Raw genomic sequence first — 26,134 nt, forward strand, 5'->3', positions numbered from 1 at the left:
AGACGCTTTTATCCAAAGCAACTTAGTCATGTGCGCAAACAGTTTCTGTATGGTCGGTCGCGGGAATCAAACCCACAATCCTGCCGTAGTAAGCGCCGTCCTCTACCAACTGAGCTACAGAGAACCTAACGTTGTCGGTTGGTGTGTCGCCTGCAGGACAAGCTGTCATGGCAGAACGAGTATGAGATCTACAGCCTGACTGGGATGAAACACGAGAACCTGCTCCACTTTATCGGTGTGGAGAAGAGAGGCAACAACATGGACATAGACCTCTGGCTCATAACAGCCTATCACGACAACGTATGTACATAACTTGATTGTCCATTCAAATGTACATTTGTCTATTTCAGGGATCATGAACTGGAATCAGAGAGGATGGTCTGGGGGCCGGAACATAATTACAAATAATTTGTAGACTGCAAATTGACCGCAAGAAGCCCAAACAGATACACTACTGTTCAAAAGTTTGGGGTCACTTAGAAATGTTCTTGTTTTTGAAAGAAAAACACATTTTTTTGTCCATTAAAATAAAATAAAATTGATCAGAAATACAGTGTAGACATTGTTAATGTTGTAAATGACTATTGTAGCTGGAAGTGGCTGATTTTGAATGGGATATCTACATTGTTGTACAGAGGTCCATTATCAGCAACCATCACTCCTGTGTTCCAATGGCATGTTGTGTTAGCTAATCCAAGTTTATATTTGTAAAAGGCTAATTGATCATTAGAAAACCCTTTTGAAATTATGTTAGCACAGCTGAAAATTTGAGAAACAGACGCCACACAAGTCCTCAACTGCTCAATTGCCAAGAAACTGTCTCAAACCAGAATAGAAAGAGGAGTGGGAGGCCCCGGTGCACAACTGAGCAAGGGGACAAGTACATTACAGTGTCTAGTTTGAGAAACAGACGCCTCACAAGTCCTCAACTGGCAGCTTCCATAAATAGTACCAGCAAAACACCAGTCTCAACGTCAACGGTGAAGAGGCGACTCCGGGATACTTTAGGCAGTTTCTCTGTCCAGTGTCTGTGTTCTTTTGCCCATCTTAATATTTTCTTTTTGTTGGCCAGTCTGAGATATGTCTTTTTCTTTGCAGCACTGCCTAGAAGGCCAGCACCCCGGAGTCACCTCTTCACTGTTGACGTTGAGACTGGTGTTTTGCTGGCACTATTTTCTCAGAACAAGAATAAACTGACAAGTTTCAGAAGAAAGTTGTTTCTGGCCATTTTGAGGCTAATTGAACCCACAAATGTTGATGCTCCAGATACTCAACTAGTCTAAAGATGGCAGTTTTATTTCTTCTTTAATCAGCACAACAGTTTTCAGCTGGCTAACATAATTGCAAAAGGGTTTTCTAATGCTCAATTAGCCTTTTAAAATTATAAACTTGAATTCGCTAACACAATGTTGCTAATAATGGGCCTCTGTACAGCAATGTAGACATTCCATTCAAAATCAGCCGTTTCCAGCTACAATAGTCATTTACAACATTAACAATGTCTACACAGTATTTCTGATCAATTTGATGTTATTTTAATGGTCCTTTTCTTTCGAAAACAAGGACATTTCTAAGTGACCCCAAGCTTTTGAACGTTAGAGTATATTTGACACACAAAAAAACAACCTTGCTTACATTTGTATACGATCACATATTATGCGTGGGAATACTTTGGAAGAGAATTTCAAAATTAAAATCACTTGGAGCTGAAAAGACCACCCAAAAATAGTCTCAGACAACTTGGGGGGGGAGCAAATAAAATGTGCCTGCGTGTCGCCAGTTGGGGAACCCTGGTCTATTTGTTCTTAACCCCCAACCGACCACACACCACAGGAGACTGGTGGGAGGGGCTATAGGAGGACGGACTATTGTAACAACTGGAATGGAATAAATGGTTCCACATCAAACATATGGAAACCACTCGTTTCACTTCGTTCCATTAATTCCATTCCAGCCATTACAATAAACCTGTCCCCATATAACTCCACCTACCAGCCTCCTCTGCCACACATATACCAAGAGAATGGAAGCAGCACAGGGTCAGCCCCTGAAGCAGGTTTCCAATGACTGGCAACAACAGGTTGTCTGTCTGCCCTCCAGTGGTTGGACAGTGTTACTACAACTATATTATCCCCCCCCTCCTCCCATGTCACAGCTGAAGCAGGATCAGAGATGTCAAATGTCCTAATTTTCCTGCGCACAATCCTACAGGGTGAATAGAGAAAAGACTAACACTAATTGTGTTTCCCCCATAGGGCTCTCTGACTGATTACCTGAAGGCCAACGTGGTGTCGTGGAACGAGCTGTGCCACATCTCCCAGACCTTGGCCCGTGGCCTGGCCTATCTCCACGAGGACATCCCTGGGCTGAAGGACGGACACAAGCCCGCCGTCGCACACAGGTGGGTAGAGTGTGGTATCCTCTCTCTCTCTCTCTCTCTCTCTCTCTCTCTCTCTCTTATCACTCTCTTATCACTCTCTTATCACTCTCTTATCACTCTCTTATCACTCTCTTTCTGGCTCCAACAGGGACATGAAGAGCAAGAATGTGCTTCTGAAGAACAACCTGACAGCCTGCATAGCGGACTTTGGCCTGGCCCTGAAGTTTGAAGCTGGGAAGTCAGCAGGAGACACCCACGGCCAGGTAAAATAGTGACGCTGGTTATTCTGACGCTGTATTAACCTGCAGAAAGAGCAGACTCTGTCAATACGTTATCCGCAAATGTTGTGATACTGTAGTTCACTTCAAAATCAAATACATGTTCAGACTTCAGAAGCGGTGTAATATCCCACAATTGAGGTCCGTAAGAGGCGTGTAAATATCGGACAAACGTTGATTTCGGAGTGAACTTAGGGCAGTGTGTTGTTGACATGAGACAGAGTGTAACCTTGTAGCCTTGTGTCATGCTTCTCAAGGTGGGCACGAGGCGCTACATGGCCCCTGAGGTGCTGGAGGGGGCCATCAACTTCCAGAGAGACTCCTTCCTGAGGATAGACATGTACGCCATGGGGCTGGTGCTGTGGGAGCTGACCGCTCGCTGCACCGCTGCAGACGGTGAGAGAAAAACGTGTGTGTGTGTGTGTGTCCTCGTGTGTTTGCAACGGGTATGTTGACCTTGTGCGTCTCAGTAAGGATCAGTGACACGGCCGACTGCTGACTCCATGTGGAGCTGACGGAAGTGACCAGAATACTTACAGTGCCGAATGTGATCCCAAAGGACTCACCGTGTGTGTGTGTGTGTGTGTTTTCTCTGTATTCTCATGCAGTGTGTGTGTGTTTTGTTGCAGGTCCTGTGGATGAGTACACACTGCCCTTGAGGAGGAGGTCGGCCAGCACCCGTCTCTAGAGGACATGCAGGAGGTGGTGGTCCACAAGAAGCTACGGCCCTGCCTCAGAGAGTGCTGGCAGAAACACATAGTGAGTGAAGACCAGTGGTGGTCAATTGTCATTCTCGAGTAAAAGTAAAGATACCTTCTTGGAAAATGACTCAAGTGAAAGTCGCCCAGTAAAAACTGAGTAAAAGTCTAAAAGTATTTGGTTTTAAATATACTCAAAAGTAAATGGAATTGCTAAAATATACTTAAGTATTAAAAGTAAAAATTGTTTCACATTTTAAGCAAACCATTTTCCTGTCAAAATGTAACGAGTACTTTTGGGTGTCAGAGAAAATGTATGGATTATAAAGTACATTGTTTTATTTAAGAATGTATTAAAGTAAAAGTTGGCAAAAATATAAATAGCAAAGGACAGATACCACAAAAAACAACCTAAGTAGTACTTAGGTATTTCAGTGGTACTCTGGGCAGAGCAAAATTCAGTTAGTGTACAGTAACCGAAAAAGGTTGGAAACCAAATGGGTTAGAACATAGAGCTAGCAACATCAGGGTTATGGGTTCAGTTCCTGCGTATGATCAAAGCTTCTGCTTAAATGACCATATATATATACTCTAATGCTTGTCCCAGGGCCTGGTGATGCTGTGTGAGACCATCGAGGAGTGCTGGGATCACGAGGCCGAGGCGAGGCTCTCGGCGGGCTGCGTGGAGGAACGCATCATCCAGATGCAACGCCAGACCAACATCATCGCCCCCGAGGAGATTGTCACCGTCGTCACCATGGTGACCAACGTGGACTTCCCTCCCAAAGAGTCCAGCCTATGAATGGACGAACATTGACTGGACGTGTCAGGTGGTGGACATGGAGCTATTTTGATTGGATGTTTTCAGGTATACATTGATCAACCAGAGTGGCCCGTTCAGGATCATGAACTCTGGATGATCCCGGGTTAAACTCTGACCCCTGACCCCCTCAGATGGGTGTGCTGGCGTGGTGTCGTTTTAGTGCTGTGCGCTACACTACTGTCATTCAGGAAATACCTGGCTGTGCCCACCAATACTGGTTTGGTTTCTACCCACTTCATAGTATCATGATGTGTTGGACTCCCATAGCGAGCCTCAAACTGTCAAAAAGAATCCACTAGGTCGTAACAAACCCTGTGAGCTGGGCAAAAGGGATATTTTCTATATGAAGAAAACACTAGGACCTCCTAACAGACTTCTGTTCTATTTTCTAAGAAAAAGAAGAGGAAGAGTATGGACTCTACAAGACGAACTCTCACAGCTCAGAAAAGAAAAGGGCAACTTGTTTTAAAATTCCTTTGCTGTTTTCTTTCTGTGTTGATATGATAATGTTAATGACAATTGTAATGCCAATAAGAAACAGCTTCTGAATGTCATGTGTACTGCTGCTGTACATAATATCAAAACAATGGTAATCAAGGTTTATTTTAGGGGGGGGGGTCCATTTCCAAGCATTACTACTTCGAAAGCAAAACCATAGACCTCCCTCAAGTCAACACGGTATACCTCAGCTCCATCTTCATTACAACACTACAACCATAGAAGTAGAACTACTATTGTTTCTAGTTCTGTTAATTCTATTTCTATGATTACAACAATCTCTCTGTAAAATATTCAGATGACATCATTACTTTGGTATTATTGAACTATATACTGTACAGCTGTGGCAGGTGACAATATAATAAGTATCACCACAGTTTTTAAAACTAGTCTGCGGAGAGATGTATGACCATGCATTTATGCGAGCCTTCTTGTTTTTCTTTGCGAGAATTCTTTTTGAGCATTATTTTGTCCTTCCTTGCTGTTTTAATTTGTTTTTATTGTAAACATTTTAATCCTACATTTTAAGAGTATTTCAATAATCCCCTAAATCATTGAAAATGATATTATTATTTTTTAAACACTTATTTTGGCTTGCTGTGTCAACCGAGTATTTAATGATGTGAGCATGCCTTTTGGTTATCCTTTGATCTTCTTTTTAAAAAAGCTCAGGAAGCTACTCTTCTGTCTCTCTTGACCCCCTAGTTATTACTCATCTTTATCTCCCAGTCCCTAGCTACTACCCTTCTGTCTCACCCTGTCTGTAGCTATTACCCTTCTGTCTCTCCCTGTCTGTAGCTACTACCCTTCTGTCTCTCCCTGTCTGTAGCTACTACCCTTCTGTCTCACCCTGTCTGTAGCTACTACCCTTCTGTCTCACCCTGTCTGTAACTACTACCCTTCTGTCTCACCCTGTCCGTAGCTATTACCCTTCTGTCTCTCCCTGTCTGTAGCTACTACCCTTCTGTCTCTCCCTGTCTGTAGCTACTACCCTTCTGTCTCTCCCTGTCTGTAGCTACTACCCTTCTGTCTCTCCCTGTCTGTAGCTACTACCCTTCTGTCTCACCCTGTCTGTAGCTACTACCCTTCTGTCTCACCCTGTCTGTAGCTACTACCCTTCTGACTCATCCCGTCTGTAGCTACTACCCTTCTGTCTCTCCCTGTCTGTAGCTACTGCCCTTCTGTCTCACCCTGTCTGTAACTACTACCCTTCTGTCTCACCCTGTCTGTAGCTACTACCCTTCTCTCTCACCCTGTCTGTAGCCACTACCCTTATGTCTCTCTCGAGTCCCTAGCTACTACCCTTCTCGCTCTCACAGTCCCTAGCTACTAAACTTCGGTCTCTCCAGTCCCTAACTACTACCCTTCTCGCTCTCACAGTTCCTAACTACTACCCTTCTCGCTCTCACAGTCCCTAACTACTACCCTTCTCGCTCTCACAGTCCCTAACTACTACCCTTCTCGCTCTCACAGTCCCTAACTACTACCCTTCTCGCTCTCCAGTCCCTAACTACTACCCTTCTGTCTCTCCAGTCCCTAACTACTACCCCTCTGTCTCTCCAGTCCCTAACTACTACCCTTCTGTCTCTCACAGTTCCTAACTACTACCCTTCTCGCTCTCACAGTCCCTAACTACTACCCTTCTGTCTCTCCAGTCCCTAACTACTACCCTTCTGTCTCTCCAGTCCCTAACTACTACCCTTCTGTCTCTCCAGTCCCTAACTACTACCCTTCTCGCTCTCACAGTCCCTAACTACTACCCTTCTCGCTCTCACAGTCCCTAACTACTACCCTTCTGTCTCTCCAGTCCCTAACTACTACCCTTCTGTCTCTCCAGTCCCTAACTACAACCCTTCTCGCTCTCACAGTCCCTAACTACTACCCTTCTGTCTCTCCAGGCCCTAACTACTACCCTTCTGTCTCTCCAGTCCCTAACTACTACCCTTCTGTCTCTCCAGTCCCTAACTACTACCCTTCTGTCTCTCCAGTCCCTAACTGCTACCCTTCTGTCTCTCACAGTCCCTAACTACTACCCTTCTCACTCTCACAGTCCCTAACTACTACCCTTCTGTCTCTCCAGTCCCTAACTACTACCCTTCTGTCTCTCCAGTCCCTAACTACTACCCTTCTGCTTTGAGACGCGGGTGAACCATCTCTTCCTGGTGTCATCTCAACCATAGCGTTAAAACATCTCTACTTCTAGCCTCTATCATCTCAACTCGGTTGAGCCTTTAATCCGTGTGACAACGTTACTACTGTAGACCCACCCTGGGCAAAACTAGGATGTCTCTCGTCGTCCTTCCGGAATTTGATTTGTGAATGTGTTCCATTTCTAGCTTGTTGTATGAGCTCAGATTTGTCTTCTGGGTGACATTGACACGGATGATGATGCCTTCATCTTTGCATTCTCTCTCTTCACACCAAGTCAGTGTTTAAACTGGAACTACAACAACGTTCAGGGATTCAATACTATGCTTTTCAGTAATTACTACAGTATATGCAACTCGTGCAGAATGGTGCAAGTGCGTACGTACTTGCATTGCTGCAGGAGCGACTTTCACACCACTGTAGCATTTTTTTAAACAGTTAATCTTGTCTATTGATCTTTTAATTATTTGCAGACCTGAGCTTTTGAGTATTAGACAGAGAGCAGGTGGGCAGGTGCCAAATCAAACTATTACTTTACCTCTTATCTGAAAGACAGTGGAACGGACATAGGGAAGGTCCAACTGTATTACTAGATTGTGTCTGTACTCTCGGGGTAAAGGCTGCAGTTGGCCAGTGGTCTCTCAGCGGATGTAGGCTCTATCCCAATTTGTCTGTCCTTGGTTCCTCACATCCTGTCTCCTGGCCTAATATGGTTGAGGAGGAGGAGAGGGGATGTGAGGATTCAAGGACATTTTAATTGAGAAAGCCGTAGAATGGTAGCCGTTACTGTGAATCCCTCCCTCCCTCCCTAGACACTGGAACCCTGTAGTGCTCAGCAATACAACTAGCAAGCAAAGGGCATTGGAGGAAGAGAGGAAGGGGCACACATTTCCAAGCAGTTAGCGGTGAACCAACAATCAGATATACAATCACTACAGTACTACTGCATTATTTTGATTGTCGTATGTGCTTTTGAGAAAAAATAACTATGTAGCCATGATGTGATCCTCTGATTTCTGGTATTTTGAGGGTATAATTTTGTGTACCTGATTTTTTTTATTTTTCAACCACAGCTACTTGTACAGAGATGATTTCACTGTACAGACATTTTAAACCCCAAACCACACTACCATCTTCTTAGTTGATCAGACCTTGGCCTTCTTGTGAGAGGTGATTTTCTTTCAGATAAACTTCAGAAATCCCAATAACATTTGACTTCAGATTGACTGGAATATTGAAATGCACATTATGTAAATATACATGTCATATTTAGATTGTAGTTGATGGATATAGCAGGTTGTTTCTAATGTTTTTAGAATATATCACAAAGAAGCAAAAAAAATCCCTGATGAATTAATTATTCCATAATAAGATTTGACCTGTTTATTTTGTATATCTATGTTTTTAAATTGTTTCAATTTATGACCCAAATAGCCCAAAACGGTCACTCTTCCTTCCCCAGATGAGACTCATTTCTTTCTAAGGTGGTCTGATGAAAATTCCCTCAAATGAAACCCTGAATCAATAGTTTTACCATTTTCACACTACTGAGGTGAGCCAAACTAAGCCGAACCGAGTCGGACTGGTTAAGCATCCACCATAGTTGCTGAAAATGACAATGTGATCGGAAAATATCAGAGCCAGCAAATTATGGTTTGGGTTGGCTCAGTAGTGTGAAACCGGTCATTGTTTTACCTCAGACATCCTAGCTCAGACCCCAGATGTTACTCTACAGCATTGAGATACCATTGCTACAATATTCCAGCAGTGTTGCAAGAATGTTATCCCTTGTATGTGACCAGCAGACAGTGTTTTCTGTAACACACTTCCTTTCAAAACAACACTAAAGCTAAACCTAGGTTCTGTATTTGCTGATAGTCAAACAGTGTGACTTGGCACAAATGACTGTTCAATTGGCTAGTGGACTTGCCAATAGTTTTTATGCTTTGCAAGTTATTTAACAAACTTTTTCAGATGCCTGGTTGGAAGTGGATGTTAAATATTGTACAGAGAAATTGTATGCTTTTGTCCCTAAAATAAAGTATAGTGACTGCTCATTGCTGCTGATGTCCATCTGAAATCTGCGAATTGTTTTTACCTAATAATGTTTGGTGCTGAAAGCAGACCACTAGATGGCAGCATTTAGCATTGAATGGGCCAAATAATTCTATTTACACACAGGAAATATACACGTGGGGGGGGGGGATTGGATCAGGTCATTCATTGTCAGTCTGTGAGGGGATGGTTTGGGGTCCCATGTCTTTCAGTGGTTGTCCAAAACCAACCCTCAAACTGGACTCAATATTAAAGAATATTACCTTTTTGACAAGCATATCGACTCTCTTCAAACTGAAAGAAAACCTTTCTTCAATATTGATGCAGATACCTTATTAAGAAGTATCTATAGAAACCTATGATGGATAGTGTGCAGGAAATTGTCTTCTACTGAGATGATGATATGCGGGACTCACCTTGATGACAACTTGCTTGTGTCAAAATGATGTATAAAATTGGATTTCCTCTGGAGGAACTTAATTAGAAAGAAAATGTGGTGTAAATGCATGTACAGTCATTCCCACCAATAATATACCCGCTTTTGCGTAACCTTCTGTTCATACATCCTTACCATTTGAAAGTTCAAAGGTTCTTCATCGTAGATGTCATTCAAGTGTTTTGTCGCAATTATCAGGCAAAGTTCATGAATGGACCGACCTGAAGGGGAAATCAGGCCAAATCATTGATGTGTAATAAGAAAGTAACCCTGCCTCACAATCTATTGAATAAATCCTACCATTTTTTAAAACTCATTCACTATGATAACTGAAGTTCCGAGCTCAACACAGTCTTGCTCACTGTCTCATAACTACAGCACCAGTAAGCAGTGGTGGGGAAAGTATAGTGATAGTAGTAGCAGGCTTTAAAGTACCATGGAGTATGATGGCTTTGGAGTTCAACATACACAGCAGACTTGGGCAGAACATCATTGTACTTTGTAGTTTATTTCAAATGCCAACTTTGAGAACCAACTAAAGGCAACTATTTCCTTTGAAATTCAAATACAGGTCTCAGAAAAACAAATAATATTTGAAAGTATTTTGAATACCTCTCAGAATGATAAATAATATTTGAAGGTATATATATAAATATATATATTAAATAAATAAATATATTTGAATATATGCAATTATTTGGAAAATATATATTATCATGGTTTGGAGGGCTTTCAGTTATCAATCAAATGTGTTTATAAAGCCCTTTTTAAATCAGCCGATGTCAAAGTGCTGTACAGAAACTCAGCCTAAAACGCCAAACAGCAAGCAATCCAGATGTCGAAGCACGGTAGCTAGGAAAAACTCCCTAGAAAAGCAGCAGCATGACCAGGTGGACTGGGGACAGCAAGGAGTCATCAGACCAGGTAGTCATGAGGCATGGTCCTAGGACTCAGGTCTTCTGAGAGAAGAGAGAGAGAAAAAAATAGAAAATTAGAGGGAGTATACTTAAATTCACACAGGACACCGGATAAGACAGGAGAAATACTCCGGATATAAGAGACAGACCCTAGCCCCCGACACAAACTATTGCAGCATAATTACTGGAGGCTGAGACAGGAAGGGTCTGGAGAGTTATGAATCTTAATATATAGCTTAAAATGAAATACTTCATGATTAAAGAAAATTGAAGAAGAAAAAAATGTACAACGTGTTAGGGAGCATGAACCGGTGAAATTGCAGTGTGAAATTCAAAATACAAAAATCGTAGTATTAAACATTCATGAAAATACAAGTGTCATACATAATTTAAAAGCTTAACTTCGTGTTAGTCCAACCGCGTTTTCAGATTTCAAAAAGGCTTTACGGCGAAAGCATACCATGCAATTATGTGAGGACAGCGCCCCACATCAAAATACTTTTTCAACCAACACACAAATAGCAATTAAATAAATCACTTACCTTTGAAGATCTTCCTCTGTTTGCAATCCCAAGGGCCCCAGCTACACAATGAATAGTCGTTCTGTTCGATAAAGTCCTTCTTTATATCCAAAAAGTATGTTTAGTTGGCACCAATGATCTCAATAATCCACTGGTTCAACATGCATACAAACTAATCAAAAAAGTTACCGGTAAAGTTCATCCAAACAAGTCAAACAATGTTTCTAATTAATCCTCAGGTTTTCTAATATCAAAATAAATGACTGTTGATATCTAGTGGAAGCCATAGGAACTGCAATCTGGGAGGAATTATTTTGTATATCCCATAGGCTAGCATTGAAATGGCCTGTGACCTCAAAAAATTGTTATTCTGGATGTTTTTTCCTCAGGTTTTCGCTTACCATATCAGTTCTATTATACTCAGAGACATTATTTGAACAGTTCTAGAAACCTCAGAGTGTTTTCTATCCAATGCTACCATATGTGCATATCCTATTTTCTGGGCCTGAGTAACAGGCAGTTTACTTTGAGCACATCAGTCATTCGAAATTCCGAACAATAACCATTATGCTAAAGAAGTTTCAAACATAAACATGTATCAATCGAAGTAATGGAAAGTACAAATGTAAACCAAACAGATTTTATTTTATTATTGAACATTTATTTTTCCGAATTTTCATGAACATCATGGTCATATCCTATGGTTCTTTAACTGTCATTTTAGATGGTGGTTAATTCATTTAAGATGGTGATTGCATTTGATAAGCATCCATCAACGTTTTGTCACTCATTGAGCAACGGTCAGGCCTGAATGATCTACCAGTGATGCTGAAGACCCGTTCCACTGGGTTTGAGAATGCAGGGACATGGAGGTACATTGCAGTCAACTTTGATAGTTTCGGGAAAAGGGAGGCGTTGCCATTCCATTCCATCTGAAATGTCAAGCAGGAAAGGAGCAGAGAGGTAGTTTGATACCTCTCTGGAGACAACAGCAGGAGTGAGGTTGAGGGGTAAGAACAAGGCAAAACACTTGCTTGTCTTTGCAGGTGGTTCTTGTGCAATGGCAGGCTGGGGAGGTTGTGGAGCAAGGTTGGTTACTGCTGGTAGCCTACCTGCTCTGGGCACCAGAAGGCCTTGAAGCGAGGATCAAGAAGAGCTGGCAGCTTCTAGACACACTTTTCCTCAAAAGGAGAGAGATGCTTCTCCACAGACACTTTAGAGAGAATGGGTTTTTCTGTTCTTCACCAAAACATTGTACAAGTTGTAGCAACAAGCTGAATTGCAGGTACAACTGGGTTATAATAAAATAATAAAATAAAATAAACAAAAGACACAAGGGTAGCACTTTATAACAGCTCCACACAATAAAGCAATTATAATGGATTAGTAAAACGTTTATTCATAATGTATTAGTCATTACTCATTTCATAAGATGCTTAAAATAGGTCCTAATAAACCATTTAGTTACATACTTTTGTGTGGCCTCATCTAAAGTGTGGGTTATTTATACTTTATAAATACTATATTAATAATGTTTTGAGTGACCAGTGTAATTTCTCTCCAAATGATGGACATGCCATTCGTTGATATTCCAGGTGTACCGAATGCTCCTTAATGTCTGAAAATAGCCTAAAACATATCAAAGCGCGTTCATGTCATGACGGAAACTCTGGACCTCAGAGTTAAAATTAAAGTAAGTTATTTGCGTAGACTACCTATTTGTTGATTCCAATACTTCCCAAGTGGGAAACTCGGGTGTCATCTTTCTACAATGAGTAAGCAAGTCAGAAATGTCAGAGTTTCCGGCATGATGTGAAAGGGCTCATTCAGAGAAATGGCGCGTTCCACAGCTAAGGCAAGACGATGCAACAACCAATGGGTGCGTTCCACGTTATTGACTGACTAATTGCTGTAACATGTGATGTGGTGAGATGATACTTAAAATACCTATCCATTATACAGTAACTTCCCACTTGTAATTCTAATTCTCAAGTTTCACTTGAGGGTCAATCAAGGGAAACTTCCTAGTTGGAATGTCGGGTTCACCTTGGGGTCATGATCGGGGCTGTACCAAATGTTTGATGTATTATAATAATTGATTATGCTTATGTTGTATTAATAGAAGGGGAGGGATTATAAGACCCCTCCCTCCTTACATGTATGGGGTCCTAGACTACAGATTAACAATATATATATTCTTGTCTCTGCCTCTTATAAAGAAACGGTCTGAGAAATGTGTGACTATGAGACAGAACTCTGCAGGGGAGTGTAAGAGATAAGAGACTGGTCAGACATTACACTATAAATCAATTTGGGGAGTGGACATTTACTGCTGAGCTTTTAGATAACACTGAAACTCTTGTTTATATAGCTGTGTAGGCATGGGTTTGGTGTCATGAGAAGAAGGTAATGATGTAAGTAATTCATGACATCACTAAGATATATGACTGTTGGCATAATAAAACAACTCGGACCCTTTTCTATTTTGCAGAACTTACTCAGAAACATGCGTGCTATATTCCTGTTGTCAACTTCTGTCTGCAATTGCATTAATAAAGATTTTTGAATGATTTAATAAAAGATAGTCTGAATGCTAATGATTGACAAGGAACGAACCACAGCAGGAACTAGGAACTCAGTTAAATTTCCAACCAAATAATTGTTCAGTATTAACATTATCATACATTGTGTGAGCAATTGGTAGCGAAAAAAATAACAATGACAAAAAAACATTATAGACAGGATGTTGCAAATATTATTAGCAGCATAAATAATGCGGCGTTCATGTCACTAGTCGGAACTAGGTGTCTTAAGCTAGCTATCTTAAGATGAATGCACTAATTGTAAGTTGCTCTGGATAAGTGTCCTAAAATGTTAAAATGAATATGTGAAATCCATAGATGAGGGCCTAATGAATTCATTTCAACTAACTGATTTTCGCATATATGAAATGTAACTCCGTAAAATTGAAGAAATTGTTGAATGTTGCATACATATTTTTTGTTCATTACATATCGTGCATTTGGAAAGTATTCCCACCCATTGACCTTTTCCAAAATGTTGTTATGTTCCAGTATTATTCTAAAATGTATTAAAATGTTTAAGAGACTTGTCCCAAAGCCACACCTGCGTTATCTTGGCTGTGTGCTTAGCGTTGTTGTCCTGTTGGAAGGTGAACCTTCACCCCAGTCTGAGGTCTTGTGCGCTCTGGAGCAGGTTTTCATCAAAGATCTCTCTGTACTTCGCTCCGTTCACCCTGTTTGCGTGTGTATGGACCACTTACTTTGCTCTGTACTGTACTTCACTCTGTTTGCGTGTGTATGGACCACTTAAAGTATTCAGTGATATGGACATCGAGGAACTTGAAGCTCTCGACACGCTCCACTGCAGCCCAGTCGATGAAGATGGGGGCGTGCTCGTCCAACGCCGTTCCCTGTAGTCCACAATAAGCTTCTTGGTCTTACTGACGTTGAGGTAAAGACTGTTGTCCTGGCACCACACTGCCAGGTCACTCACCTCCTACCTGAATGCTCTCTCATCGTCGCCGGTGATCAGGCCTATCACCGTCATGTCATCAGCAAACTTAACGATGGTGTTGGAGTCGTGCGTGGCCTTGCAGTCGTGGGTGAACAGGGTGTACAGGAGGTGTAACGGCGATTTCCTATGAAAATCCACTGGCACAGTAGAGAGCCGTCCATAACATAACAGCTTTCCGAAACGTTACTCTTTTTGGGTAAAGTTCCCATTTATGGAGCATATAAAATATAAATAGCTCCAATACACATATTCCTAGACAAAAGGTGGAGAGAGATGCATTCTATATGCTGTATCTGTGATATGGTAAGAACTCCTCTCACCTGTGTTAACCCTTCCAGATCACCCGTGCAACCTATATATATACACACACACGCACGCACGCACGCACGCACACACACACACGTGACCAGAAATATGGTCTATGGAAATATGTATATTAGAAGCCTTTTATGTATGCTATTGTAACACCTGGTAGACATCTATGGTTACCTTTTAAATTAGGAATGGATGGTTATGGGTAAAAGATGTTGTCAGTAACCATTGGTGGAAAGAAATGTACAAAACCTCATTTTCAAACAAAGCATATTTTTGTTTAGTGAGTCCGCCAGATCAGAGGCAATAGGGATGACCAGGGATGGTACCTTGATAAGTGCATGAATGTAAACCATTTTCCTGTCCTGCAAGCCATTCAAAATGTAATGAGTACTTTTGGGTGTCAGAGAAAATGTAGGAGTAAAAAGTATGTTATCTTTATGAATGTAGTGAAGTAAAAGTAAAAGTTGTCAAAAAATATTAATTGTAAAGTAAAATACAGATACACCAAAAAAAATTACTTAAAATGTTTTTACTTCAGTACTTTACACCATTGTCAGTAAATCATGATGGGAAGTGGAGCTTCAGTTTTCTACCATTTCTTTTGAAATTGTATTTGGCTTTTGCTACCATTTATTTTGGATTTAATTTGGCTTTTGGTACCATTTCTTTGGGATTTAATTTGCATGTTACTACATACTTTTTTAAAACATTCATAACACTTGGAACTTGTTTATGCATTATTTGACCATTTACCAACCTGGAATCTGTATGACAAACAATGGACAATTAATAAATACATTTGAACTGAAACAACTCTCCTTTTTTCTATGAAAATGCGAAAGGAATCAAACCTGTATTCAGACGTTTATAGACGTGGCCTTTTAGTAGGCTATATGGAAGCCTTGCCATAACAAAGTTTTATTTTATTTTCTAATTCTGATACGGGTACGGTTTCGAATGGATTTTTGGAGCAATGCAACGTATGAAGATTCTTCTGGAAACGTTTGCAAAGCATCAGTGGAACACTGTTGATTGCAATTCTCACATTGGATTGGCGTGAAGAGTGTCTTTGTGTGCGAATGTTTGATGTGACTTGGAACACAGTGGAATGCTGTGCTTTGATCGCTGTGAAGAGTATCAAAATGCACTGCATAAGCTATTGGAATTGTGGCATTACTGTGAACATTGGCTTCATCTGTAATATTGAACGCATTGCATAGGTATTGGAACTGTGTAACTTTGGAATTGCAGTGAAGAGTGGCTTCGTAAGCAGTATTTGAACGCTTTGCATATTAGAACTTTGATTTGTGGGGGTGGCTTATGAATCATTGTGGTTTGGAAGCCTTAGGAAGAAGATGCATGTTAGTTAGGTCATATGAAACGTGAATTTTGCATGATTGCTCTCTGGTGATTCACATCGAACAAGATTCGTTTCTATTGGATTCATGTGAACTGTCAAAATAACTGTATTCCGTGATTTTTGCTATGATACTGTGAATTGTGTTGATTGGAAAAACGAAGACAAGTGACATTTGTGGAGATACGACATGATCTTGGGCGCCTTTGAAGATGCGCGCCTCTTTGGAACGCCGTTTGGGTCTTTGCAAGTCAAAAAATATACACGTCACGTCATATGTCATGTCAAATAACACAGTTCTATTATAGAATGTTGTGTGTTCTGAATTTGCACGTGCACGCCAAGCACCACCACTACTATCAGTAGCACTGTCAAAGCTGTACAAAAAAGTCTGCAAACACCGGCCACGAACGATGCGTTTACAATACCGCATTGGTAATAAGGCATTATTTGTTCGACCGCAATTTCTGGGGTAGCGAGCTTCAGCTTGGTGCCTAGCTAACACCAATACAACCAGCCTGAAAACGATGACCAGTAGAAACTGCAGTCATTTTCATTATTCCTAGCAATGATTTAAGAATCCTTGTTGTTCGCCAATTGAGCTAGCCAGGTACTTGATGATGGTTTCCCAAAGCTAAAGTTATAAGCAGCCAGTTTGCTTCATCTTGCTGGTGAGGCTCGACCTGACCGGGGTATGGAGTTGTGAAGCTAGCCACAATAAGGACAGTGTTGCCAACTCCTCAGTAAGGAAAGTAGCTATTGGCTGTCCTAAATGTCGCGAAATGACGTCTTCGCCTAATTTGCATAAATAGCCAAGTGCATGTAATTGTGATGGACGTTGTAGGAGAGAGGAATAATGTCGTGGGAGAGACAAAAAGTGAGTAAAAAACACCGTAAATATATTTAGAACTACAAATGAACTTTCTTCTGTCGATTCTTGTATTTTTTTATGTCACAATTCCTCCTCCGTTATCCGGGCTTGGGACCAGCAAAAGTGACCCAAGAGAGACACTGGAGGAGTTACTTCGTTTTTTATTGTTTTGTTTTTTATTCTAGTTTTCTTAATTTGGTTTGGTTTTTACCCTTATGGTAACTAGTCTGGCCCTAATTCAGGTTAATTGTTTTTTCTTTATGTAAACCAGGGCGGGTTCAGCCAGCGGCGGCTTCCCGCATGCGCGATTCATTTGCAGTCTGGACACGGAGGTGAACATATCCTCCTCTGACTGCAGCGCGAGGACTGGGCCGCCTGTGAGTGCTTTGGGACGGGGGTGGGGCCCACGGCAGCACCCGCAGCTCGTTGACAAGAGGAAGAAGGAAACGTGCTTTCACTTCAGAGACTCCAAAAGTCTCCAATAACACCAGAAAAAGTCGCTAGATTTGTCGCTAGTCGCTTTTTTGAAAATGTGTCGCCAAGTTGGCAACACTGAATAAGGATTAGTCACAATAGTGGAATTTGCGGTTTGCCTTCAAAATAAAAGTACCTATTTCAAATGAGAAATGTATTAGTCACATGCGAAACAGTGAAATGCTTACTTACTACCCCCTAACCAACAATGCAGTTTAAAAAAATAAGAATAAGAGATAAAAGTAACAAGTAATTAATGAGCAGCAGTGAAATAACAATAGCGAGACTATATACAGGGGGGTACCGATGTGCGGGTGCACTGGTTATTTGAGGTAGTATGTACATGTAGGTATTTGAAAGTGATGCAGAAGGTTACAATTGGTGTAATCATGCCACATTTAGACTAGATAATGTCAAACAAGGTTGGAATTTGAAGCAATGACATTGGGTATCAGTCTACTTGGTGACACCCACAGAACACAACTGTGAAGCGTTTACACAAATATTAGCATTGTAGCTCTTATCACGGGACTGTGACTGTGAAATAACTTCCTCAGTCAGCCTATTGTGTGTATTGACATTCATATTCCACTGTACAGCTTTACCTAAGGATTGGAAATCAATGAAATGGGGTATCAGTCTACTCAATACCCAATATGTTTTTTCCCCAACATCCTCCTCAGAGTTATCAGACTACAAAACATCCACACAGTATTGTTTTTCCCCGGGAATAGTGTTCAATACACATAGGTTGACAGTTAATGTGGCTCATTTCACAGTTGTTTCAGAGTCCCGCAATAAGAGCTACGACACTAATGTTCTCTGGGTGTCACTGAGTAGACTGATACCCCATGTCATTGATCCACAATCCATAGGTAAGGCTTTTATATAACAACATTCCAACCTTGTTTAGCATGATCTATTCAATTATGGCATAATTCTACTTTTTGTATTCATTTCATAACTGTCAATGACATACTTTTATTTTGAAGGCTTACCGATTGGTCAACAAGTTTATTTGACACTTAAAATATTTACAATTATATAAGCGGAGTGCATGCATCAGGGGAGTGTCGATGGGATGTCGCCCATATATCTCTCTGGACGCATATGGTAGCAGGCTGAAAACTGAGATCTGGATTGGATGCATAGAGAAACTGTCCCTTTATAAAGTATATCCTAGCTCCATATATGAAATTATGGAGATGTGTTTCTGGAGCATGTCTACTCCTTATATCTAATAAAATGTCAGGTATTCGGGATATATATATCCTCTGATATATAACCTTTTGGCTCAGTGGATGGTAATTCAAACCAGGATTTGGTTCTATAAGGTAGTTTGGTCTTCTCTGCTCTGCTACAAGAGGGATTCCCATTGAACAGATACCCTCAAACCAATCAGGTAAATTTCCTTTTATTTCCTAAACCAGGAACTCTGTGTAGAATAAGAGTGTAGATGTGAGATATTACCTTTTATAAGTGTATTTTTTTCAATCAATGTCTGAGCAAGTGAATCATTCATTGTTCCCATTTCAGTCAAACATTTGTAGACTACATTAGAATGACTCATTGTGTCTTTGTGAGAAAATAAAATATGAAGAAATCTTGTCAGATTGCTTTTGCTGAAAATGTTTTCTTTATGTGTAATTGATTGACTTTAATTACTTACTTAACCCTCTGGTGTTTTTATCCCTGTAGGATAACTACTTCCACAGCATTATGAGTAAATATAGAAAGTATAAAGATCTATTGAGAGATATTCCTGTCTTTCCAGGTAATGTTTTATTTATATTCTATTTCTGTTATGTGATATTTTATTGCTGTCAGTTTCATAGAGATGTAATAAAAATAATCATAACTGGATAAACAATTAAAACGTTTTTTTTCAGAATCCAGAATGTTTTCTAAACTGCAGCCCAGAAAATGGATTGGCAATACGGTAGTTCGGGGGAAAAATAATAATAAATGTTATTATGAATTGACAGATATGCCCAGGCCAATTTATGGTAATATTCAGCCCCAGCTACAGCCTCCTGATTAATTGGAAAGGATATACTGTAGCTTTCATGAGCAGTCGATGTTACATTCCAGTCTAATTTTTAACACAACATTTCAGTATAATTTATAACAGCCACTTCCAACTCATGTTCTATTTGATCAGCGTAGATGTTTGAATGTTTTTAAAAAATAGATCAACCATGAGTACCTGTGAATGTGTCATGTGTCCTTCAACTGTCATTCATTTTGGCACCTTGTAATTCAGACATTTTTACTAATGGAATCATGCGCAATCTGGTGCACCCCAAGAAAAGCTTGATGGGCCTCTACACTAAGTGGACCATGGAGAAGTACAACAATGTCATGATCAAGAACGTTGTCAAACTGTGTCAGATCCAGGCCCATCATGCTATCCTGGAGGTAACAGCTTATGTGATACGCTTATACAGTGGGGCAAAAAGTATTTAGTCAGCCACCAATTGTGCAAGTCCTCCCACTTAAAAAGATGAGAGAGGCCTGTAATTGTCATCATAGGTACACTTCAAATATGACAGACAAAATGAGAAAAAAAAATCCAGAAAATCACATACAAGTATATGTATATTTGTAAACAACATCTGGTTCACAATATCTAAGGAAATCTCAATGTTTTGCTCGCCTAAGGTAGAGTATCTCATGATAAGCTGTAGACCACACTAACTACCTACAGATGTTTCATCTATATTCTTCATAGCTGTCTATTTACCTCCACAAACCGATGCTGACACTAATACCGCACTCAATGAGCTGTATACGGCCATAAGCAAACAGGAAAACGCTCATCCAGAAGTGACGCTCCTAGTGGCCGGAGACTTTAATGTAGAGAAACTCAAATCCGTTTTACCTCATTTCTACCATCATGTTAAGTGTGCAACCAGAGGGGGAAAAAACTCTATAGACAACCTTTACACCACACACAGAAATAAGGACACGAAATAAGCTCTCCCCAGCTCTCTCTGTCTCTATGGTATTAGGTGTACAGACTAACACTATCTACCAAGAGAATTTTCATCTATTTACCACCACAAACCGATGCTGGCACTATAACCGTACTCAAGGAGCTGTATAAGGCCATAAGAAAACAAGGAAATGCTCATCTAGAAGCGTCACTTGAATCAGTTTGATTCAATGGACCGATGTCTACCAGCATGCCACATGCAACAAGAGGAAAAAACTCTAGACCACCTTTACTCCACACACAGAGACACATACAAAGCTCTCCCTCGCTCTCCATTTGGCAAATCTGACCATAATCCTCCTGATTCCTGCTTACAAGCCAAAATTAAAGCAGGAAGCACAAGTGACTCGGTCAATAAAAAAGTGGTCAGATGATGTAGATGCTAAGCTACAGTACTATTTTACTAGCACAGACTGGAATATGTTCCAGGATTCTTCCGATGACATTGAGGAGTACACCACATCAGTCACTGGCTTCATCAATAAGTGCATCGATGACATTGTCCCCACAGTACATACCCCAACCAGAAGCCATGGATTGCATGCAAGATCAGCACTGAGCTAAAGGGTAGAGCTGCTACTTTCAAGGAGCGGGACTCTAACCAAGAATCTTATAAGAAATCCCGCTATGCCCTCCGATGAACCATCAAACAGGCAAAGAGTCAATACAGGATTAAGATAGCATCGTACTACACCAGCTCCGACGCTCGACAGATGTGGCAGGACTTGCAAACTATTACAGATTACAAAGGGAAGCATAGCCAGAATGTAGTGCATTGTAATTCTTAGGTCCATTACATCACCGGGGCCAAGTTTCCTACCAGGCACTGTTAGAGGAAGGCCCTAAGAATTGTCAGACTCCAGCCACCCTAGTCATAGACTGTTCTCTCTGCTACCACACGGCAAGCGGTACCGGAGTGCCAAGTCTCAGTCAAAGAGGCTTCTGAACAGCTTCTACCCCCTCTAGCCCGAAGATTCCTGAACATTCAATCAAATAGCTACCCAGACTATTTGCAATTCCCCCCTCTCTTTTACACTGCTGCTACTCTCTGTTATTATCTATGCATCGTTACTTTAATAACTCTGCCTACATGTACATATTACCTCAATTACCTCGACTAACTGGTGACCCCGCACATTGACTCTGTTCCGGTACCCCCTGTATATAGCCTCACTATTGTTATTTTACTGCTGCTCTTTCATCTAAATGTACAGCTATGTGTTGTGTGCATAGCAGTGAAAGTTGACATTGTGTTTCCGAATGTATAGTGAAAACAATAGTGGTCCTAAAACAGAATCTTGAGGAACACAAACTTACAATTGATTTGTCAGAGGACAAACCATCCACAGAGACAACCTGATATCTTTCCAACAGATACGAGCTAAACCAGAACTTGTGCGTGTAGACCAATTAAGGTTTCCAATCTCTCCAAATGAAGGTGCTGATCAATGGTGTGAAAACAGCTAACAGCTGAACTAATCACTCTGACATCAACGCAAATGTAATCGAAAATCTAATCAAACACTTCATGAGCTCATGTTGCGCAACATTTCTAAAGGCTATGCAATTGTGTAAGAAAACAGAATGATGGCCTCTATTAAAAAGAGGAGAATCCCATTAGCTTTCTATAGACTAGGCCTACTATATTTATTTCTGAACTTTCCTACTATTAAGCACATTGTTGATCTTTACAGCAGGAGTATAGCCTACCTGGCTGGCAGGAAAAGGAACCACTGGAAAGGTGTCCTCCATTTGCTATTTAAGTGCAGACTACATTTATTTTTTTCCCGGACCCTATTTCGAGACAGGTGCATGATAATGGTCCATTCTAAATCAAAACATATTTCACACATATAAGATTTAGTGTAAAGACAAGATTAAATCAAGAATAGTCTGATGGGTGACAATATTAGCCTGTGAATTATATATTATCACTTGTGAATGATGCTCTGTTTCTTGCCTTATGCTGGGCATGTCTTTTTTTGCAACTTTTTCAAATCATAGTCGCACACTTCATGTAGTCTAGCCCATAGGCTTATATGATAACGTTTGTATCACAACTAAAGTGGCCAAATAACTTCTTAAAATGAAGCTTTACAATGGGTTTAGAGCCTAACTGGCATACATAAGCAGCGTATGAGTTTCAAGTTTGGGGAAGATAATTTTCACCATAAAAATGCACTTTTATAATAAAAGCATCACATGCATAATTGCATTTGCGGTCACTTTTGATAATGGTGTTTTCCCGCTAATGGAACATTTGTGCTTACCATGTGCGTATTGCTGCACTTATAATGGGAAGAAATAGCCTAATAGTTTATCAATATTTTAAGCTAAACATTTTGATCTGTTGTGTCAACCCCATTGCGTAAAAAAAAATATGCTAGTGGTTGTATTAATTTGGGATTTATTGCATCCCACAACTGTTCCAAACTATGTTTGGAATGTTTATTTTTCGCACAGAATAGGTAAACTTTTGTACTATGGGGATAGTAGATTGACATAGGCTAGTGCTTTTGCTGTTCATTAGGCCTACTCATCTTGTTCTTCCAATATCTTCAATATGCACCTCAGAATTGGATAAGGACGCATGCATTTGCATCCCCAATGTGTCTGTCTGTGTCTGTCTTCACTTGTAGCCTGTGAGAAAGACCCAATCACCTGATGGAGAGCCATGTGAGTGAGAGGCACTTTGGACCGTGCAGCACTCATAAAGAAAGGCACAACACAGCATTCTGGGCCAAGGGCACAACGGCCACTGGCGCAAGGGGCATGGACTTTTTTAGGGTGCCTCTTTCCCCCTTTTTCCTCTCTCTACCCTACTGATGTTACATTTGAAAAACCCTTGGTTAACATAGAGATTCTGGGAACATGAGAAGGTGGGGGGAAATGAACTATATTCTGGTAATCCGAACAATTGAACATATGCGGTGGTACTGAATGAATATGATGTCAGTTCGGTTGTCATCTGAGACATTCTCATCAATGATTTTTATTTATTTTTTATTTAACCTTTATTTAACCAGGTAGGCAAGTTGAGAACAAGTTCTCATTTACAATTGCGACCTGGCCAAGATAAAGCAAAGCAGTTGACACATACAACGACACAGAGTTACACATGGAGTAAAACAAACATACAGTCAATAATACAGTATAAACAAATCTATATACGATGTGAGCAAATGAGGTGAGATAAGGGAGGTAAAGGCAAAAAAAAGGCCATGGTGGCAAAGTAAATGCAATATAGCAAGTAAAACACACAATGATAAGATGACATAAACTCTACAGTGGAAAGTCTACACATCCGAGTTATCGGATTCACATGGAATTGTTGTTCAATTTAAATGTTTGAATATGAAATTATTTGTGATGGGATGAAATGTGATTTTAGCTTCTAAAATGTGAGATTTGGGTTTTCATAAGATAGGGCTCTGCTCAATCAGTGGCCCGCCCCTGTGAAGGGACATGGGCTATAAAACTTTTCAAACACGCCCTCCTCTCCCTTCCTATATAAGCCCTTGACGACAATATAACCTCCTGTTCCGAGGACGACGGTCCGATGTCAGAATGATTCAGATAATAACTACAGAATGAAGTCAACATCAGCGTGAGCTTTGGTTGCGAATGGTATGAACTTTGAACTCATTCACTATAGAAGTGATACCTCCAAGCCGTTGAGTTAGCAACAGCAGATGCAAACGCAGGTTCGGAAGGAACAGACAGAGTACCCAGTCTACAACACAACAACGTTACTACAACTACCAGCAGAGACATTCTTCAAAGGACAAAGGACTCTGTGGGGCAACACGGCCTTCCATCTACCACCAACTACCGAAGCGCAGCTCAGAGTAAATATTTACGTTTTCCTTTATGATGTAATTTGTAATCAAGTTATGATTTAATTATGTGTATGTGTAATTCTGTGTGATAAGTTAGGTATTTAGTAAATAAATAATTAAACCCAATTTTGTATTGCTGGTTCAACTTGTTAGCCAGGATTCGTGCAGATAACCAAGAATTTAGAACTTTCAGATGAAACTGAATTAAGATGACGATTAATATTGACTGCTATTGATGTAAAATATTACTAGGTCTTTAAGAGTTTATTCGGAAGATAACAGCTCTATAAATATTATTTTGTGGTGCCCGACTCTCTAGTTAATTACATTTACATGATTATCTCAATCAGGTAATATTAATGACGGAGAAATTATTTTATAGATTAGCATGTCATATCACTTAATCCGGCATAGCCAAAGACACGACACTACAGTATTTGCAATAATTTCATATACAATTGCATGGTTTCCCTCAGTAAACAGCTGCGGCTTCCGTCCGTATAGCAGGCTTGAGTACTCTGGAGGCATGGACGCTGCTGTTGTGTGCAAAGATAATTACCTTCAGATTGTCCTTCCACCATTTCTGGTACCCGTCAAGGGACTTGCCCGTGGCAGTCCCGTTGGTCCCTTCATCCAAACCTGGAGTCACCATACATATACACATAATATATATATAACTCAGTGTCCATTTCGAAAACTCTAAATTACTGGACACCTATGTGAAACAATGCAACAACCATTACATGTAAGCTGACGTTGACTAAAACCAACTAGCCTAGAGCTAACTAGCTGTTAGTCAAGCAAACTTTAGTTAGCATCAAACTAGAAAACTGTTAAATGCTATTTTTGTACGAATATTAGCACTAACACATTGTGACATCACATGTTTACATATATTACCTAAAGTAAACTGAGCCTTTGTTCACAGAAAATAAAACGTTGTTGAAAAAAAGTACAGAAAGTTTGGTCGCCATCTTAATCCCTTCTCTGACATGTAAACCATTAGCAACCTTGTCTAACTCCATTACTTACAATGGGTACCAAAATACCAACCAATTTTTCACTCGGTTAAAATTGCCTTCAAACATCAAACTCAGAGACTTTGTAATTAACCGTGTTACCTCAATATTTTGAGTCATATTGCACGTTTGCACATTACATACCTGAATTAATAGAGTAAAATGATGAGAAGGAAAAACATTACTGTTCAGAACTAGTCATTCTCCAAGAATGAAAAAGAAATCTCCAGGACCTCACGATCTCACTAATGCATTCCATTGACGTCACAGCTCCCCTAGTGGCAGTAATTATATACATTCATTAAATGTATAAAATAACAAACAAAATAAAACATCAGAAATATGACCATACATATGTTATAAACTTATCAACAAAAATGTATTATTTTCAAATAAATCTAATTTGACTTATAAACACAGTAGCCCCAAATATTTCCTAAAGATATCATAACTTAAATATAGCCTACTTACTCCTCAATTGGATCAAGAACATCTTGGTAATTATTTTCATCATCTCTAAGGAAACTAACTGGGGCAGACATTCAAAAATCGCTTCTGCCACTTGTAAAAAAAACTAACAAATGAATGTCTGTGTCATCGCCGAGCTCTCAAATACTGTGCCAGTCTCCTACTCTATGAACGGTCACTGCTATCCAGATTCCTCCAGATTACCCTGAACCCTAAACTAACACTAAACCATTTATATTCATACTTGATAGAGGTGGAGACATCCCAAGGATCACGAATAACACGGACCCTCTGGGAAAGCCTATGAACTCCTCTATTCAACTGAAAGCCGTGGACACAACTCTTATTGGTTGTCTGGTTGTCTAACATACCATAACATGCCATGAGGTGTTGAAGGAAAGACAGATTACCTATAGATTGGACATCATCTTTTCTAGGCCATTGGCGATAACAGGAAATACACAAGCCGTAGGCTACACTCGGAGGCTACTTTGGAACGTCGGCT

At 40.3% G+C, this 26,134-nt stretch overlaps 1 long non-coding RNA gene and 1 pseudogene across 1 annotated transcript; one reads left to right on the top strand and one right to left on the bottom strand.

Moving 5' to 3' along the window:
• The window catches only part of LOC135543584 (activin receptor type-2A-like), a 49,292-nt pseudogene extending 40,394 nt beyond the window's left edge, over nt 1–8,898 (top strand).
• A 974-nt stretch (nt 8,899–9,872) lies between these two features.
• On the bottom strand, nt 9,873–25,418 carry LOC135543059 (uncharacterized). The gene is made up of 3 exons (XR_010456175.1): nt 25,306–25,418; nt 24,702–24,781; nt 9,873–10,275 (listed from the first exon to the last, which is right to left on the bottom strand). It is a non-coding gene; the product is annotated as an uncharacterized LOC135543059 (long non-coding RNA).
• Between the last annotated feature and the right edge of the window lie 716 nt (nt 25,419–26,134).

This window comes from Oncorhynchus masou, chromosome 7, assembly GCF_036934945.1.
Source record: "Oncorhynchus masou masou isolate Uvic2021 chromosome 7, UVic_Omas_1.1, whole genome shotgun sequence".
Lineage (NCBI taxonomy): Eukaryota > Metazoa > Chordata > Actinopteri > Salmoniformes > Salmonidae > Oncorhynchus > Oncorhynchus masou.